Genomic DNA, 20,065 nt, shown 5'->3' on the forward strand with positions numbered 1-20,065 from the left:
TACATGTGGTCAATATAAAGGACTGGCACATGACTTATTCCTTCCAAAGACAGTACTAAGGACCAGGGGGCACTCACTGCGAGTGGAAGAAAAACGATTCCGCCATGTAAATAGGAAAGGGTTCTTTACAGTTAGAGCAGTCAGACTGTGGAATGCCCTACCACAAGAGGTAGTAATGGCAGATACTATAACAGCTTTTAAAAAAGGGCTGGATGATTTCCTCAGTACACAAAACATTGTTGGTTATAAATGATTTGATGACAAAAGGTATAATTGGTGGAGGAAGGATGATAAACTAGAACTAGATAGACATAGGTCTTTTTTCAACCTATGTAACTGTAAATCTTTATTGAAATGAAATTAAAAACAGATAAAAGTGAGGATACTCACTAAGAAAAACCCATTGTAGGAAGTACTACCTATAATGAATATGGCATATATGGCAATATAAACACTCTGAAAAAGAATAAGTATAAATCGGCAAAGAATATTAGATAAACACTTTATAAAACTGAATATCTGCATGGTGCAGTGTGACCAAGATAAATTCGATTTGCCAACTAAATATACAGATAGGATGCAATACTACAAGAAATTCACAAGATGTCCCTAGAGAGTCTATGTAAGAAAGACAACCCAGAGTTATAGGTCAGAAAAATGTCAAAACAAGGTACAAACAATTAGAACAGAAAGTATATTACCTATTAGATAGGAAGATGTCTGCCAGAATATACTGCAGTTAAAGTGATGATAAACAGCCCAGGGAATATATGAAAAGAAAAGTCTGTAACAGAAGAAAGAGAATGCTTAGGATTAAATTCTCTGAGCAAAATTGGAGAACTAATATCCTTTTCAAAGATCCAGTTGTTATGGCCAGGGGCGGACACAGACTGCAGGGGCCCCTGTGCAAGAAATCTATCTGGGACCCCCTTCATACCACAACAACATTATGTAAACACACAGCTTGAACTGTTTATTACTAGTTTAGAATATATTTCACGGCACTTCTGTTGTATGGGTGCTCAGGGAGAATCCAAAACAGTCATACAATAATTCAGAACCAGGCACTCCAAAGGGTTTTTTTATCGGTCTGGAAAAAAGGGAAGGCCCGTGAGAGACTTCTTGGAGGCAGATTCCGCTCGCCATTGTCGGAGCCAGAGAGCTCTACGGATGGCTATGGTATTTGAGGCGGCAAACGCTGCGCAGGTAGCAGCGTCCATGGAGGCCTGCATGAGGTACTCCACCGCAGTGGCAATTTGAGCTGTTACCTCTGTAAAGGTATGAGTGAACTGGGATTCCTCAAGCGAAGTGTTAAGGGATTCTGCCCAGACCGAGATCGCCTTTGCGACCCACACAGAGGCAAAGGAGGGCGAGAGGGAGGAACCCGCAGACTCAAAAGCCGAGCAGGCAAGGTGCTCCCCCTGTCTGTCTGTCGGGTCCTTGATGGAGGAACCATCGGTTAAAGACAGGAGCGTCTTTGTAGCAAGGCGGGAGACCGGGGGGTTGACCGAGGGCGGATCGGCCCAGCCCTTAGGGGCAGGTGAGGCAAAAGGGTACCGGGACTACATGAGTTTTCGGTTACCGATGCGCCTGTCAGGCTTTTCCCTTTGCTTTGTGAGGATATCCTGAAACTCTGGGTGATTAGCAAAAACCGCATAAAAAAGGAGACCGCATGGTCAGTGGTAGTGGATGGGGGATCCTCCACATGCAGAGTTTGGTTGATTGCTGCTATAAGGGAGTCTATTGCAGTTTGATCATCTGGGGAGGATGAAACCAAGGAATCCTCCTGGTACAAACAGCATTCTCCCTCCTACAGCTCTTCAGAAGCCGTGGAGCGTGTGGGAGAGCCTGCCCTGTGTTCTCCCAAGGGAGAGCCCACTGGAGACATCCGGCCGTGTGCTCTTTTCCTGATCCCTGCAACCGGTGAAGCATGTGCCCGCATTATCTCAGAAGGATCCTCCATAGGGGTATCCTCAGGCTGCGTTCCGTCCAGGGACTCAGAAGGGTGTGGAGGATGACATTGCATAGCCAGCGTCAGGTTCTGTGACAGTTTTTCCATGGATTGGGACAGAAACTGTGCCCATTCCGGTGGGCTGGGAGCCCTAGGCTCTGGGCTGACTGTTGCGGCGGTGGTGGCAGGGGGGTCTTGGGGGGCTATAGGGACACAGGACTCACAGAGAGAAGAGGTGTGTTTACATGGTAGCTCAGCATGGCAGGCAGTGCAGGCTGAATAATAGACTATGTGGGCCTTAGCACTCGTAGTGCACTTAGAATTCTGCATGTTCCTAATAGGAGTATGCCAGGAGGGGGAGCAATGGGCAGCAGGGCTACAAGTGAAGCAAGCACCTCACCAGAATCAGTCGATGGCCCTGTCCTCAGGAAGGAGTAAGCTCTGTGGAGATCTTCCCACGCTTTCCTGGGGGGGGGGGCTTATCGCGGCCACGGGGCCGGGGCTTAGCGCTAAAAGAGCACGAAGAAAAAGTCAGTGTGCCCCCCCCCTGCTGTGGGTAGTTAAAAACGGCGGGAAGGGAGCTTCTGACAGTTTTCCCCCCTCTCCCTCCAGTCAACACACAGCTTGTTGCTGGTGGTTATCTCTGCCGGCTTTTCTGCTAGAGCAAATAAACAGAGCAAATAAACAGCAGAATCATTTACCGCAGACCAGACCGAAAAAAATTGCCAAACTTAAACTCATAGCAAAGCACTTTCGTGATTGCCATCCTGGTCAGGGACATCTTCTTCATTTTGTAGGCATTGACAGATTACATGTGGGCAATAGAAGGGGGGATGTGCCAAGAAGACTAGGACAATTGGTGTGTAAGTGGATCACCCTAGTGAGAAGTATGAAACCAATTGGCCTTAATGACCAATGGGAATTCACCAACTTCCTATCAATCTTCTTGTTCCACTCCCTCCATCACTGACATGATAATTAACATTGATCTGTGATAGTCCATTGAATGAATCCTTTGGAAAAAATTGTAATGGAAATCTGCCCCAATTTTTCTAACATACCCATGCCATGCACAAGGGTGTACGGCACCTTTGTGCTTCCCCTCCTGGTTGCATTGCCATAGGTGGGTCCACTCTTAGGACCAATTGACTAATATTGATGCTCCTTCTTGCTGTAGGATATAGAACTCCCTTTAAGGAATTATGACTCTTACTATGAATTTTTGTACCTATGTCATTGACAGAATGGCACAGCATTATATGCTGTCCCGCTCTGTTATGATTAGAGTTGAGTGCGGTTCGCGGTTCTCCAGTTCGCGGTTCGAGTGATTTTGGGGGCTGTTCTAGATCGAACTAGAACTCGAGCTTTCTGCTAAAGCTCGATAGTTCTAATTACGTTCGAGAACGGTTCTAGCAGCAAAAAGCAGGGCTTTTTACAGCTACGTGTGCAGGAGCCATCGCTGGCAGCCTGCCAGAAGCTGGTAACCAAGATAAACATCGGGTATCCAAGCAAAGCGTTTTGGTTAGTAACCCGATGTTTATCCTAGTTACGTGTAGGAAGCCCACACTTCCCGCTCAGCTCACTCCGCCACCTCCTGCACGCGGCATGTACACATACATACACACACACACACACACACACTCACCTGTCCCCAGCCAAGCAGTCCACGACACTGACGTCCTCAGCGCCACATGACCCCGCTAGGCTCCACCCACTTCGCACTCCGCCGCCAGCACACATGGCTCCGCCCACCTGGCACTCTGCACACATGGTCCCGCTAGGCTCCTCCCACCTGTCATTCTGCACACATGATCCCGCTAGGCTCCGCCCACCTGGCACTCTGCACACATTGCCCCGCTAGGCTCCGCCCACCTGGCACTCTGCACACATGGTCCCGCTAGGCTCCGCCCACCTGTCACTCTGCACACATTACCCCGCTAGGCTCCGCCCACCTGTCACTCTGCACACATGGTTCCGCTAGGCTCCACCCACCTGACACTCTGCACACATTACCCCACTAGGCTCCGCCCACCTGGCACTCTGCACACATGGTCCCGCTAGGCTCCGCCCATCTGTCACTCTGCACACATCGTCCCGCTAGGCTCCACCCACCTGACACTCTGCACACATTACCCCGCTAGGCTCCGCCAACCTATCACTCTGCACACATGGTCCCGCTAGGCTCGACCCACCTGACACTCTGCACACATTACCCCACTAGGCTCCGCCCACCTGTCACTCTGCACACATGGTCCCGGTATGCTCCGCCCACCTGGCACTCTGCACACATGGTCCCGCTAGGCTCCGTCCACCTGACACTCTGCACACATTACCCCACTAGGCTCCACCCACCTGTCACTCTGCACACATGGTCCCGGTATGCTCCGCCCACCTGACACTCTGCACACATTACCCTGCTAGGCTCCGCCCTTCTGTCACTCTGCACACATTACCCCGCTAGGCTCCGCCCACCTGGCACTCTGCACACATGGTCCCGCTAGGCTCCGCCCACCTGGCACTCTGCACACATTGCCCCGCTAGGCTCCGCCCACCTGTCACTCTGCACACATTACCCCGCTAGGCTCCGCCCACCTGGCACTCTGCACACATGGTCCCGCTAGGCTCCACCCACCTGGCACTCTGCACACATGGTCCCGCTAAGCTCCGCCCACCTGTCACTCTGCACATATTACCCCGCTAGGCTCCGCCCACCTGACACTATGCACACATTACCCCGCTAGGCTCCGCCCACCTGGCACTCTGCACACATGGTCCTGCTAGGCTCCGCCCACCTGGCACTCTGCACACATGGTCCCGCTAGGCTCCGCCCACCGGACACTGCACACATTACCCCGCTAGGCTCCGCCCACCTGTCACTCTGCACACATGGTCCTGGTATGCTCCGCCCAACTTGCACTCTGCACACATTGTCCCGCTAGACTCCGCCCACCTGGCACTCTGCACATATTGTCCCGCTAGGCTCCGCCCACCTGTCACTCTGCACACATTACCCCACTAGGCTCCACTCACCTGACACTCTGCACAAATTACCCCACTAGGCTCCGCCCACCTGTCACTCTGCACACATTACCCTGCTAGGCTCCACCCACCTGACACTCTGCACAAATTACCCCACTAGGCTCCGCCCACCTGGCACTCTGCACACATGGTCCCGCTAAGCTCCGCCCACCTGGCACTCTGCACACATGGTCCCGCTAGGCTCCGCCCACCTGGCACTCTGCACACATTACCCCGCTAGGCTCCGCCCACCTGGCACTCTGCACGCACGGTCCCGCTAGGCTCCGCCCACCTGGCACTCTGCACGCACGGTCCTGCTAGGCTCCGCCCACCTGGCACTCTGCACACATGGTCACGCTAGGCTCCGCCCACCTGGCACTCTGCACACATTACCCCGCTAGGCTCCGCCCACCTGGCACTCTGCACACATTACCCCGCTAGGCTCCGCCCACCTGGCACTCTGCAGACATTACCTCGCTAGGCTCCGCCCACCTGGCACTCTGCACACATTACCTCGCTAGGCTCCGCCCACCTGGCACTCTGCACACATGGTCCCGCTAGGCTCCGCCCACCTGGCACTCTGCACACATGGTCCCGCTAGGCTCCGCCCACCTGGCACTCTGCACACATGGTCCCGCTAGGCTCCACCCACCTGATACTCTGCACACATGGTCCCACTAGGCTCCACCCACCTGGCACTCTGCACACATGGTCCCGCTAGGCTCCACCCACCTGGCACTCTGCACACATGGTCCCGCTAGGCTCCGCCCACCTGGCACTCTGCACACATGGTCCCGCTAGGCTCCGCCCACCTGGCACTCTGCACACATGGTCCCGCTAGGCTCCACCCACCTGGCACTCTGCACACATTGCCCCGCTAGGCTCCGCCCACCTGGCACTCTGCACACATGGTCCCGCTCGGCTTACCTGCGGTGATGAAGTCCCGACCTCAGCGCTGTCACTGTCCTCCATGGCCGCCGCTTGTCACATCACCTTCTCTCGCTTCCAACCTGAGACTGACTAGCGGTGACGTCACGGGCCACTCGCGATACTTGGCTGTGAAGATGATTGAAGTCAGTGTGCTGGAGATCAGCGCAGGTAATGTACCTCGCTGACAGCAGCACTTGTCATCCCCTGCAGTGACCTGGGCTGACCCATTGATGTTAGCTCAGTGTGGATCGTCATGGCAACCCCTTGGATTACAGCAGACCTGGATTTGTTTTTCTTTCTAATAAATTGGTTAAAGAGGGAATGTTTTGGGGAGTGTTTTTTCAAATAAAAATGTGTTTGTCGTCTATTTGTTTTTATTACTGACTGGGTTGCTGATGTCGGGTATCTGATAGACGCCTGACCTCACCAACCCCAGGGCTTGGTGCCAGGTGACATTACACATCTGGTATTAACCCCATATATTACCCCGTTTGCCACCGCACCAGGGCACGGGATGAGCTGGGGCGAAGCCCCAGGATTGGCGCATCTAATGGATGCGCCACTTCTGGGGCGGCTGCGGCCTGCTATTTTTAGGCTGGGGAGAGTCCAATAACCATGGACCTCCCTAGTCTGAGAATATCAGACCCCAGCTGTCTGCTTTACCTTGGCTGGTGATCCAATTTTCGGGGGACCCCTACGTGTTTTTTTTTTTTTAATTATTTATTTAATTTAAAATAACAGCGTGGGGTGCCCTCAGTTTTTGATTACCAGCCAAGGTGAGGCTGCCAGCTGTGGTCTGCAGGCTGCAGCCGTCTGCTTTACCCTAGCTGGCTACAAAAATAGGGGGAACCCTACGTCATTTTTTTTTTCATTTTTTTGGCTAAATGCAAAGCTAAGCACCCCTTAGTGCCACATGAAAGGCACCAAAGGGTGCAAAATTACAAAATGCAGGAGAGTGGGACATTATGTGTCTTTCTGCCATTATAATGACAGAAAAGACTGATATGAAGTGTACAAGCAAAAGAAAATCACCAGAGCGCTCTACGCTGTGAAAAGCAGTATAAAATGGCACTGGAGTGAACATGTGACCGCCTCATGTAGGATGAAGCTATGGATCCTGGGTAAATTTATGTATTTTCCCTCCTTCAGTTTTTTTGCAGTACACAAAAAAACCGGAAGCCACACGGATGACAAACGGATGACATACGGACCGTCTACGGAACGGAAACGGATGCCACACGGATGCACCCGTGAAAAAAAACGGACTGTTTTTTGCAGACCACAAAAATGGATCGGTTGTGTGAATGTAGCCTTATTCTGGTCTGCCGTTTATAAACAGCAGGCAGAAATAAGTGAATAGTGCCCCCCCAGCGTCAGAAAATCTCCGGGGTTTCAGGGATAGCTGAGACCCTGGAGATCATGATTCAGGACGTTTTTTCCGGTCCCCGCTCACGTGATCACAGGTATACACCGTACACCGATGATCACGTTACAGTAAATTACAGCGCCGGTAAAAAATTATTTATCTCCCATCTGGCATGAACAAACATGATAAATCTCCTACCCGGTCCCCTCCGGTCCCCCGGTGTCGCCAAAGTGCCCCCCGATGCCCTCCCAGAAATCCAAGATGGCCGCGCGCACAGCAGCGCGCCGGCCGCATTCACCCTACTCCTCTGATTTCTGTCGCATGTGCCATATACCAAACTCCTCCCCAGGCCCTGCCAGGTCACCCCCTATAACCCCACCGGTGTTCCCCGGTGTCCCACGGTACCTGTGCATCGTTGATCCCCCCACGGCCCTCTCCTTCCCAATAGACGCTGCCGCATGCACAGAGCGGCTGTCAGCTCAGCTTCCTGTGTTCAGACACAGTGAGTGGTGGTTATGCATCTGTAAGCTAAATGGGCAGCACGGTGGCTCAGTGGTTAGCACTGCAGTCTTGCAGCTCTGAGGTCCTGGGTTCAATTCTCACCATGGGCACCATCTGCAAGGAATTTGTATGTTCTCCCCGTGTTTGTGTGGGTTTCCTCCAGGTACTCCGGTTTCCTCCCAGACTCCAAAGACATACAGCGCTATGGAATTAATAACGCTGTGTAAATGAATAAATTATTATTATTACTGCAATGCCCTGTTCATGAGGTAAGGAACATAATTGATCAGGAGAGCTATATACTACATTTCCAAATGGAGGGATTTGCTTTTATAGTTTCCCTGCTGAACGACTACCAAACATGAGAGTCCGTTATACACCACAAGAAAACACATCTAAATAGCGAGCTCTGTTGTTAAGTATTCATTCAGCTGGATAACTGGACTTAAAGGGGTATTCCATCTCCAAGATCCTATCCCCAATATATAGTAGGTGGAATAGCAATAATATCAGCAAATACCAATATTTGGAAATGTAGAATAGTTCTCCTGATTAGGCATGCCCTTGCCTCATGAGCAGGGCATTGCAGCTTTGGTAGAAACCATTACGACATGGACTCTGCTGCTGTGGACCCGGGGAGAGTGAGTGCAGATTCATTGCACCCACACTCCTCACATGAAGGGTCCGCACTCCTAGAAAATGGGGGATACGTTCCCTGAGTGTCTCCCCCCATATTCTAGACGGTCCAGAGTCGTCGTGGGACCCCTTTATTTTTTTTCTTACAATAAATTGGTGAAAGAGGAAATGTTTTGGGGACTGTTTTTTCAAATAAATTTCTTTTGTCGATTTTTTTTTTTTGTTAGTACTGACAGTTTATGATGTTGGGTATCTAATAGACGCCATGACATCACAAACTGCTGGCCTTGATCTCAGGTGACTTTACAGCTAGTATCAACCCGATTTATTACCCCGTTTGCCACTGCACCAGAGCACGGGATGAGCTGGGGTGAAGCGCCAGGATTGGCGCATCTAGTGGATGCGCCACGTCTGGGGTGCCTGCGGCCTGCTATTTTTAGGCTGTGAAGGCCCAATAACTATGGACCTTCCCACCCTGAGAATACCAGACCACAGCTGTCCGCTTTACCTTGGCTGGTGATCCAATTTGGGGGGGACCCTACTTTTTTTGTGTAATTATTAATATTTATAAAATAATTATAAAAAAAGAGCCTGGGGGGACCTCCACATTGGATCCCCAACCACGGTAAAGCTGCCAGCTGTGGTTTTTAGGCTACAGCCGTCTGCTTTACCCTAGCTGGCTATCAAAAATGGGGGGACCCAACGTCATTTTTTTTTTAATTATTTTTTAAATAGAAAAAATTAATGGGCTTCCCTGTATTTTGATTGCCAACCAAGGTAACGGCAGGCAGATGGGGGTGGCAACCCATAGCTGTCTGCTTTATCTGCGCTGAGAATCAAAAATACCGCGGAGCGCTACGTCATTTTTTTTAAAGATTTATTTTTACAGCACTGTGATGTCCAGCAATCAAAATACAGGGAAGCCCATTTTGTTTTTAGTTATTTAAATAAATAATTAAAAAAAATATATATGGGCTCCCGCTGCATTTTTTGTATTGCTAGCTAAGGGTAATCCAAGCAGCTACTGGCTGCTAACCCCCACTGCTTGGTGTTACCTTCACTGGCAATGGAAAATCCAGGGAAACATTTTTTATTTTTTTTGCCAAAAAACTACAAAAAAAAGGACGTGAGCTTCGCCATATTTTTGTATGCTAGCCAGGTATAGCAGGCAGGTGCTGGAAGAGTTGGATACAGCGCCAGAAGATGGCGCTTCTATGAAAGTGCCATTTTCTGAGGCGGCTGCAGACTGCAATTCGCAGCAGTGGGGCCCAGAAAGCTCAGGCCAACCTGTGCTGCGGATTCCAATCCCCAGCTGCCTAGTTGTACCTGGCTGGACACAAAAATGGGGCGAAGCCTACGTCATTTGTTTTCTAATTATTTCATGAAATTCATGAAATAATAAAAAAAAGGACTCGGCCATTAAGAATCTCCAATAAAGGGTTAAAAAAAAGACACCACACAGAGAAAAAATACTTTAATAGAAATAAATACACAGACACATTAGAGACTCCATCTTTATTACCCCCTGTCAGCCCTCCACGATCCATGGTCTTCTGTCTTTCTCGTTCAACAAATGCAGCTCTGCTACATCACTGCTGCATGGGGGAAGACGCTGCTTCCCGTGCAGCCTTCACTCCGTGAAGGATGCACGGGAAGCAGCGTGCAGCCTTCACTCCGTGAGAGATCAGTGCTGCTAGCGGTAACAGCGGTAACGCTGACAGACGCGTTACCATAGCAACAGGGCTCCGATCATGTGATTCCCGGAGCCGCGGTTAGCGGTGACGTCACCGCTAACTGCGTTGCTATGGCAACGGTGATCTCCGTTAATGACCGGCTGTGTCAGCCGGTCCCTAACGGAACGGGGAGTCGACCGTGTGCTAGAGCATGTCGCCGGTACACGGCGATACACAAATGTGCACCGTGTACCGGAGAGTGCAATGACAGGTCCTACATGACGCGTCATAGTCATATGACCAGTCTGTAGCCAATGAGATAATAGCCACGTGACTGGTCACATGGCTATTTTGACGTCACGATAGGTCCTGCATCACTGCTGGCAGTGCTGGTTACCGGGAGGATTCAGCGATCATCGGATGGAATAGCGGCAGGAGACAGAGTGCAGGAGGGATGCGTTTTTATGTGTTTGTGATTGCCTCCCATTATTTCCTATTGGTTCGAGTTCGGTTCGTCGAACGTTCGCCGAACTGAACTCGAGCCGAACCACGGCTGGTTCGCTCATCTCTAGTTATGATATTCATGGGTGGGTCCTGTTCTGACCTTATTTCTAATGGATGTTTGCTCAATGTAGGTGTTCCATATTTTCTCCCCTGATTGATCGATAAGTGCACCCCTTGATAGGGAATCTCGTAAACTATATTTTGTACAATCTATTTTACCTATGCCATATACAAAGGGGACCAGCACCTTTGTGCTGCCCCTCACTAACATTGTCATAGGTGGGTCTTTTATGACCTTATCGGTGATGTGGATATCTCTATGCTCCTCCTGTTATGGGATGTAAGGCCCCTTGGAAGCTCAATGGTCAGGCACCACCATGACAATATTTGTACTAAATTTATTTTGACCTATGCCATGTACAAAGGGAGGTGGCACCTTTTGTGCCGCCTCTCTCTGCAACATTGTCATAAGCGGGTCTTTTATGGCCTTTTGAGGATGTGGACATCTCTATGTTCCTTTTTCCATAAGATACAGGGCCCGTGGAAATTTTTGAATCTGATTATCCAGGCTCTATTATGAATCTATACCTTCCTCTGATATGGACAAATAGGCTCAGCATGATATATTGCCCCCTTGTATTCCAATACTATGGTGAATTTCCATTTGACCTTTATCATATGCTCTCTTGAGAGATCTTGATTCCTTCAAAAATATATGAAGATCTGATCTCCATTTAGGCTCTGTGCCCACGTGGCGTATTTTCATGCAGTTACGCTGCGGTGCAAATCGCAGCGTAACTGCATGCGTCCTGCGTCCCCAGCACAATCTATGAAGATTGTGCCTAATCCATGCCCACGTGGCGTATTATAACGCAGCGATTCGGCTGCTGCTAAATCGCTGCGTTCTAAGAAGTGACATGTCACTTCTTTCGTGCGCTTTGCATGCAGCCCCCGCTCTGTCTATGGGAGGGGCTGCATGCAGAGCGCACGAAAATCGGCAGTCACCGAAGCTTCAGAACGGAGCTTTTCAGCTGCGCTCTGAAGCGCACATGCAGTGACGTTACGCTGCTGTACAGAGTGCACACACGTGGGCACATAGCCTTATGTTGTTTTCTCTCAATCTGCATCGTAATAGGATATATTGATATATGCATCACATAAATATTCTCTTTTTCTGAAGCTACCTTGTATCACTATCTTATTTTAAACGAGGGAGTACGGAATGTTTTGCATAATTGTAGTTCATATTAATATTATGGCTTTGCCTGATAAAAAAAATCTGCTTGAATAAATTGGAAACGTGATCTCCAGTCGGAGACATAAATACAGTTTTATGGGAGAACAGAGAAGGGAAAATTAATTCTTACCTCTACATAAATACAGTTTTAGGCCCCCTTCACACGCACGTGTCTCCGGTACGTGCTAGGTACGTGCCCGCATGTACCGGAGACACAGGCACACGTAAACCCATTAAAATCAATGGGTTTATGTGCATGTGTGGCGCCCCTGAGGCTTCCGTCGCCACAGGTCATTGCACCCCACCAGCGGTGTGATGCCCCATTCTGGGAGAGGAAGAGAGAGAACTCCGGTCCCCTGGTAAATCCACACTACACCCATTGTTAGGTACATACTGGGACCAGGGAAAGTGGCAGGCAACCCTCCCATGCTGCATGCTGAGAGGGGCTTTAAGACCCATCCCTGCTCCCATAGGGTGGTAGCTTAGCAACTGGGGAGGTTGGAGGAGCCACCAGAGAGCAGATAGAGAAAGGAAGGTCAAGTTAGTTTCAGTTTACCTCAGGGAGTGAAAGAGTGAGGAGCCAGCATGTAGTTGGAGAAGAAGAACGAGAGCAAGGAGGGAGGAGGAGGCCTGCTGGAGGCAGGCAAGGAGAAAGAAAGAAAGAAAGAAGGAAAGAAAGGCTCCAAGTCAGTCAGGAGCAGAGAAGCAGAAGGAGACGCTTCCTGGTGAAGAACCTGGGACCCAGAGGTCCAGGTGACACCACGCAGAGACAGAAGGAGTCGCAGGGCCACGGGTAGTCCTGGAGGTACCACGAGCAGTCCTTGTTAGGTACCGAAGAGAGGGCCTAGAGGCGCCACGGGTAGTTGCAGGCTGCGGTGGCCTGTTCCACATTAACATCGGTGGAGTGATTAAGCTGCGACAGGGGACGGTCCCTAGAGACTGGAGGAGTGCAAAGACAATCTCCAAACAGTAAAAACCGAGGCCCAGGGAACGTTGTAAACTCCCAGGGCCAGAACCCATAGCAGACCTTCAGAAAAGGGGTAATCAGCCGACAGGTGACCCCCCAGCCTGGAGGCTGTAGTGGAGGCCAAGCCAGGTCCACCCTAACAAAGGCAAGGCTAAGGAAGACAGCAGAAGAAAGAGACACTAAGAGAAGGGCACCGGCTTTTACTCTCTGAACCACCCAGAAACGGCGGAGGTCCCTGACAGTGGTCCCAGCAGTCCGAGGGTCCCTGCGGCTGTGACAAGAACTGTGAGTAAAGAACTTGAACTGCACCCTTGGAGTGGTCTCTGTTATTACAGCTGCATAGACATTCACAAGCACCAACAGTGCCCCGGGCATTGCTCCACCTGTGGGGAGCAGTACCACCATTGCTGCCATAACACCATCCCGGAGGCCTCACACAGCAGCGGCGGCTTAATAGCCGCATACCACAGGTGGCGTCACGAACACAACCATTAACAAGCAAGCCACATATTTTACTGACACCCACAAGGGCCACGGAGCCGGGCCCAGCCACCACTGACCACCACCGGACTAGTCCGGCCCGGCACCGGGTGTCCCATAGCCCTGGGGTGGGCGAGTCAATTTTGGCGTCACGAACAGGATTTCGTGCCCGGTCACACCGGGTACTGTGCGCCTGAAGAACCGTGTGACAGACTGTGTACTTTACTGAGAAACCGCCGCCATTAGCGCTGCTGAGAGTGGGAAGAAGGGGGGCGTGTCAGAAGAAAAGGGCGCAAAGAGAAGCCCCGCCCCCTTGTCCAAGAAAAGAGCGCGAAGCAGTGCCCGCCATAGAAGGTGGAGGAAGAAAAGATGGCGCGTGAAGAAGCTAAAAGGATGGACGCCGAGAAACGAGTGGCCAGAGGAGGAGTGGCCGAGCCGGGACACGCACCTCAGAACCGGGTTGTGTCCTGCGTCCTGGAGAGCGGAGAAGATCCAGCAGCCGCTGCAGAGCCGGGTAAAGAGAGTGACACCCCCAGCCGGCGGAGCCCGGATTGCCAGGTGGGGTTCCTGCCCGGTCCTCCTGCAGGCACGCGTGCCACGACCGCAGCTCCGATACCAGCACCCTGCAGCAAGACAGCGACCACCAGAACACCAGAGATGCTACTGAGGGGTGGGGAGCCGGAGAAGAATCCCTACATGTAAAGAAGTAAGAAGCAGCTGAACTGTATATAGCCCCTGACTGCCCCTCATTCTTTTTGAAGAAGTCCCTTGTGTTCTGCCCTAATGTTCTTTTCGAAGATGACCCCCTTTCCTGCTGTACTGCCCCTCATGCTTTTTGAAGACGTCACCCCCATGTTTATGTGTTACCGGGCCACTGAACTGGAATGTGGGCCCCGGTGAATGTGTATGTGTCTTATGTAACCAGGCCATTGGACTTAATGGCTGGTTGATTTTGCCCATTGTTGTTTAGAAAGGAAACGAACTGCCGGGCTACTGGACTTGTAGTAGCCAAAAATGTAATTAGTTGCACCCGTTGTGCCCCCTACCAGAATTATGGGGGATTTGCCTGAACCGTGCAATGGACTGGAAGTGCACACTTAGAGTTTTCTTTATAAGAAGTTCGCAACGTTTACTGATATGTGCCTCCCATAAAGGGAAGAAATGTTTTACTGTTTTATGTTATTGCATACCAAAAATGTTTGCAGTTTTTCCACTTGTTTTGTTGTTTTTCAGCCCGAGGACGTGCTGGGATTTGCTGTGGGGGAGTGTGGCGCCCCTGAGGCTTCCGTCGCCACAGGTCATTGCACCCCACCAGCGGTGTGATGCCCCATTCTGGGAGAGGAAGAGAGAGAACTCCGGTCCCCTGGTAAATCCACACTACACCCATTGTTAGGTACATACTGGGACCAGGGAAAGTGGCAGGCAACCCTCCCATGCTGCATGCTGAGAGGGGCTTTAAGACCCATCCCTGCTCCCATAGGGTGGTAGCTTAGCAACTGGGGAGGTGGGAGGAGCCACCAGAGAGCAGATAGAGAAAGGAAGGTCAAGTTAGTTTCAGTTTACCTCAGGGAGTGAAAGAGTGAGGAGCCAGCATGTAGTTGGAGAAAAAGAACGAGAGCAAGGAGGGAGGAGGAGGCCTGCTGGAGGCAGGCAAGGAGAAAGAAAGAAAGAAAGAAAGAAAGAAAGAAAGAAGGAAAGAAAGGCTCCAAGTCAGTCAGGAGCAGAGAAGCAGAAGGAGACGCTTCCTGGTGAAGAACCTGGGACCCAGAGGTCCAGGTGACACCACGCAGAGACAGAAGGAGTCGCAGGGCCACGGGTAGTCCTGGAGGTACCACGAGCAGTCCTTGTTAGGTACCGAAGAGAGGGCCTAGAGGCACCACGGGTAGTTGCAGGCTGCGGTGGCCTGTTCCACATTAACATCGGTGGAGTGATTAAGCTGCGACAGGGGACGGTCCCTAGAGACTGGAGGAGTGCAAAGACAATCTCCAAACAGTAAAAACCGAGGCCCAGGGAACGTTGTAAACTCCCAGGGCCAGAACCCATAGCAGACCTTCAGAAAAGGGGTAATCAGCCGACAGGTGACCCCCCAGCCTGGAGGCTGTAGTGGAGGCCAAGCCAGGTCCACCCTAACAAAGGCAAGGCTAAGGAAGACAGCAGAAGAAAGAGACACTAAGAGAAGGGCACCGGCTTTTACTCTCTGAACCACCCAGAAACGGCGGAGGTCCCTGACAGTGGTCCCAGCAGTCCGAGGGTCCCTGCGGCTGTGACAAGAACTGTGAGTAAAGAACTTGAACTGCACCCTTGGAGTGGTCTCTGTTATTACAGCTGCATAGACATTCACAAGCACCAACAGTGCCCCGGGCATTGCTCCACCTGTGGGGAGCAGTACCACCATTGCTGCCATAATACCATCCCGGAGGCCTCACACAGCAGCCGCGGCTTAATAGCCGCATACCACAGGTGGCGTCACGAACACAACCATTAACAAGCAAGCCACATATTTTACTGACACCCACAAGGGCCACGGAGCCGGGCCCAGCCACCACTGACCACCACCGGACTAGTCCGGCCCGGCACCGGGTGTCCCATAGCCCTGGGGTGGGCGAGTCACATGCACATGTGCAGCCATTGGCCTGTGCCTCCGTGTGGAGCACACGTGAGTCCGTGTGCTCCACACGGATGCATGTCCGGTTTTCTATGGCAGCACGGGTGTCACACGGCTCGCATACAGACCACACGGATGTAGTGTGGATGCGGTCCCGGGGAAAACTCACATGTCAGAGAAAAAAATAACAAACCTTTACTCACCTTCTCCAGCCCTCCTGTCTCTGCCGCTGCTGTCACTTGCTGCCGACCACCGCTCATTATGCTCATTGCATATTCACTTCACTGCGGCCGGAAGCAGCAGCGGGGAGGCGCCAGGGCTGGAGACCGAAGTTCAGCACCACGGACAGCGAAGCCAGGGACAGGTGAGTTGAAAGTTCCCATTCTCCGTGTGTTATCATGGATAACACACGGAGAACACACGTAGTGCCATAAACACGTCTCACGGAGGGGAAAACGCACCTTTGACACGTCCGTGAGACACGTGCATGATTTTCACGGCCGTGTGAAGAGGGCTTTACACATTAAATGAACTGTCAATGTTACCTTTACTTTAAAGTATATATTATGTAACATTATCATTCATATGTTCACTTATCCAGGTTGTTAATAACGATTGATGATTAATTATATGCATTAAATAACATTATGATACAAATTCATTCTTTTTATAGCTATATTCACGGCGGCCGCCATATTAGGAAAGCCTATTTGCATTTAAACTACAAAAACATGGCGCTGGTTCCATTATATCCACAGCATGATGAGCACTGACGCTTCCACCGGTCTTGTGGTGCGGCCGCGTCATCGGCGGTGACTAAGTCGCCCCTGGTGACTTGGCCCCGCCTCGTGACTGGATGGATGATGTCTCGCGTCCGGGTTCAGCAGCATCCGGTAAGAAAGTGCTGGTCCTAATCATTGACTACAGCTGTGTGGGAACCATATAAAGCAATGCGACACTCCCTCACGAAGCTAACGAGAAACGATCGTTGGAGTGGTGTGTGGGTCTGCCCTGACATAGGTAATGTATCTTTAAAACTGGATCTTTTCTACATGTCAGTCATGTGAAAAACTTGAATTTCATCAATACTACTAGTGCCTTGGTTATACAGTATAATGAATGCATAGATACAACCTCTTCCATATGAGACTGTAAGATTGCTCTAATTTTTTCTGCCATGCAGATTGAATGGTTTTTGATTTAAATATCTCAGAGATAAATTGGAGTATTGCAATCACTTCTCATACAAGGCACAATTATTATTCAATACATGAAAGTCAGTGTAAAAATAGAATATCATTTGTCTTTGTGTCTATGTTCTTTTAATCATGTTCTAATAAAGATTTTGTATTTATTGCTTAAAATGGTCTTTTGAGTGTTTTGTATGGATTCTGATGAGTTTTCACTCAGAGACCACATTATATATTTTCTGACCTTGGATTCTCTCCTTGTGAATTAATTTTACCAGGGATGCCATTTGTCTTTGGCCAGTTGCGGTCTCTACCCTCAAGAATGAGAAAGGTTGTACCCGATTGTGCTCTCACACATTTTGTATAATTTCACACCATATCTAGCGAGCTTGAAGGGGTAAATTGATAAAATGACAGACAGTGCTTGAACTCATCAAGGAGTCATCAATGGCAACATTTTGCTCTGGAGTAGAGGAAATTAAAAATTAATCTTTCAGCAGGGAAATTAGGGGTCTCAATTTGTGAAGGTGGTCATAGATCATTTCTTGCGAGATTGAAAATTGTCACTAAAGTGAAAGAACCTCGTTAGGGTTTCATAGCGGGTATGGGACATGACAGCTGCAAATACAAGTATGGTGGACAGATTTTTATGCCCAGTAGGAGCAGAGCGTTTTTGGTTGCTTTATTTTGTAATAAATGGGAATGGAAGTGTCGCGGGCGGAGGAGGGGACGCTGCGCTCACCCACTGCTCGGGTCCGGCTGCTGCTGCTCGGTGGTGGCTCAAGCGGTGGGCCAGATCCCGGGGACTCGAGCGGCGTTCCTCGCCCGTGAGTGAAAGGGGGTGGTTTGGGTTTAGAGATATTGTCCGTGACGCCACCCACGGTTGTGGTGAGATTGGTGACACCACCGCTGCTCTGGACGGGGATCCCGGGAGCGGTGACAGGGAACAGCTTGGATGTTATTTCTCCCCTCCGTGGGTAGGGGGGTTGGTTGTCCCGGGGCCCGGTGAGGGTTAGGGATGGCAGGAGGGTTACGGGGCCTGGTGAGGTGCAGGGTCGTGGGGGCAGCGCGGTGCTGCACGGCACAGTGGTACTCACTCAGCCAGTAATTCACACGGAGTCTCTGGTCAAACAAACGGCTGGATGGACGGGTCCCACAGATGGCTGTGGTGTTTCTCCCGGTAGGTTGATGGTGACTGCCTTTCCCTGCACCTGTGTTGTGTTTACGGTTCCAATGGCTTCCCACCGGTAACCCGCTCCCCAGCTTGGATGGATGCTGAAGGAGCCCCTTTTGCCTGCAGGCTCTGGCCCTGGGAACTGTAGCCTTGGCGGTGACTGCCGGATGGTGCTGGCTTCTCTTTGTTCCCCGATCCGGTACCGTCGGGCCACCGCCCGTCCCCGGTCCTTACGGTTCACTCCAATCAGCCTCTCCTGCAGACGGTCACCACCGTCTGCGAACGTTGCTGTTCCGTCCGGGCCACACACCCGGACGCCTTCAGTCTCCTCTGCTACCACTTCACTTCACTCCTCCTCAACTCCTCGCCAAAACTGAACTCTTTCCTTTTCCCGCCTCCAGGACTGTGTACTCCTCGGTGGGCGGGACCAACCGCCTGGCCCACCCCCTGGTGTGGACATCAGCCCCTGGAGGAAGGAAACAAGGATTTGTGTTTGACCTAGGTGTACCTAACCGGGGTGTGGGGTGTGTTGGTGTAGTTCTGTGACGACCTGGCTTGTCCAGGGCGCCACAGAAGGATGTGGGTTTTTGGAAAATATATTGTTGGACATATAAATTTGCTTGGTGGGCAATATATGGACTTAGACCCTACCTGAGCACCCACACCCTCACAGAAGTGCTGTGATAATTTTTCATTGAGACACGGGGAAAGAGACTGACAGACAGACACAGAGATACAGAGATAGACCGAAACAGATACAGACAGACATATACAGAGACACAGACAGTGCTACAGCTAGTATAATATAATATTAGTTTGAAAAAAATCTGACCTCGCAGCAATGGATAAAATAAATATTTTATTTTCTTCTGACTAGGGGTATGACACAGGGGGGAATGATCAAGAGGGTGATTGGGATATTGGGGGAGGATTTATTTGACTCCAGTTAAAAAATTATATTTTATTTTTACTGACAGCACTTGTAGTATATCTCTCTGCTCTCCATGAACAACTACAAGGGGGAAAAGAGAGAGGCACAGCCCAAGTGCTGTCTTATTATTGGGAATGTTATCACTGTGATAGGGTAAAATCACAGTGATCAAATGTCAGGAACCAATGCAATTATTTCCTGACGTTGCTGGGTGCCAGCCACAGATCTTGACAGGTGCATGGCGCATGTCATTTTGGAACAGGTAGAGGAGAAGGGAGGGGCATTACTTTTCCAGTACAAAGCTACAAGGGGGTTCTTGGGAGCCCATTTCTCTCTCCTCTGTCACATAAGATCATGTCAGAGGAGAGAAAAATTATTTTTACCAAGGATCACACTTTTTTTTTTTTAATATATACATATAGATATATATATATTGCTATTATTCTTCAAAGAACAGCGATCACATGCTTTAGGACTGTGAAAAAAAAACAAAAATAAAGAAAAACTGCCCCGGTCGGTCATACACGCTCGCCGGCACTGGGGTCCTGCGCAGGCACACTACAATACTTTGATCTGCCCTGTCTTCTCTCTTCTGGGGATGCCCGCTGTCTATAATGAAGCGTCCTGCAGTGTCTTTAACTTTTTCACCGCTGCATGACACTTTATTATTGACCGCGGCTAGGTCTTATTTTCAAGGCATGTCTTATATTAAAGCTTCCCTGAAAACTCCTGGGAGGTCTTATTTTCGGGAGAGGTCTTATTTTTGGGGAAACACGGTAGATCCTGTGATCCCAATGTATTGTTGCCTATCTATAAATCACTTGTAAGGCCACATTCTAGAATAAGGGATTCAATTTTGGGCTCAGCATTTTATAAAAAGGATATTATAAAGATAGAGTGAG

The sequence above is a fragment of the Anomaloglossus baeobatrachus genome, chromosome 4, assembly GCF_048569485.1.
Source record: "Anomaloglossus baeobatrachus isolate aAnoBae1 chromosome 4, aAnoBae1.hap1, whole genome shotgun sequence".
Classification (NCBI taxonomy): domain Eukaryota; kingdom Metazoa; phylum Chordata; class Amphibia; order Anura; family Aromobatidae; genus Anomaloglossus; species Anomaloglossus baeobatrachus.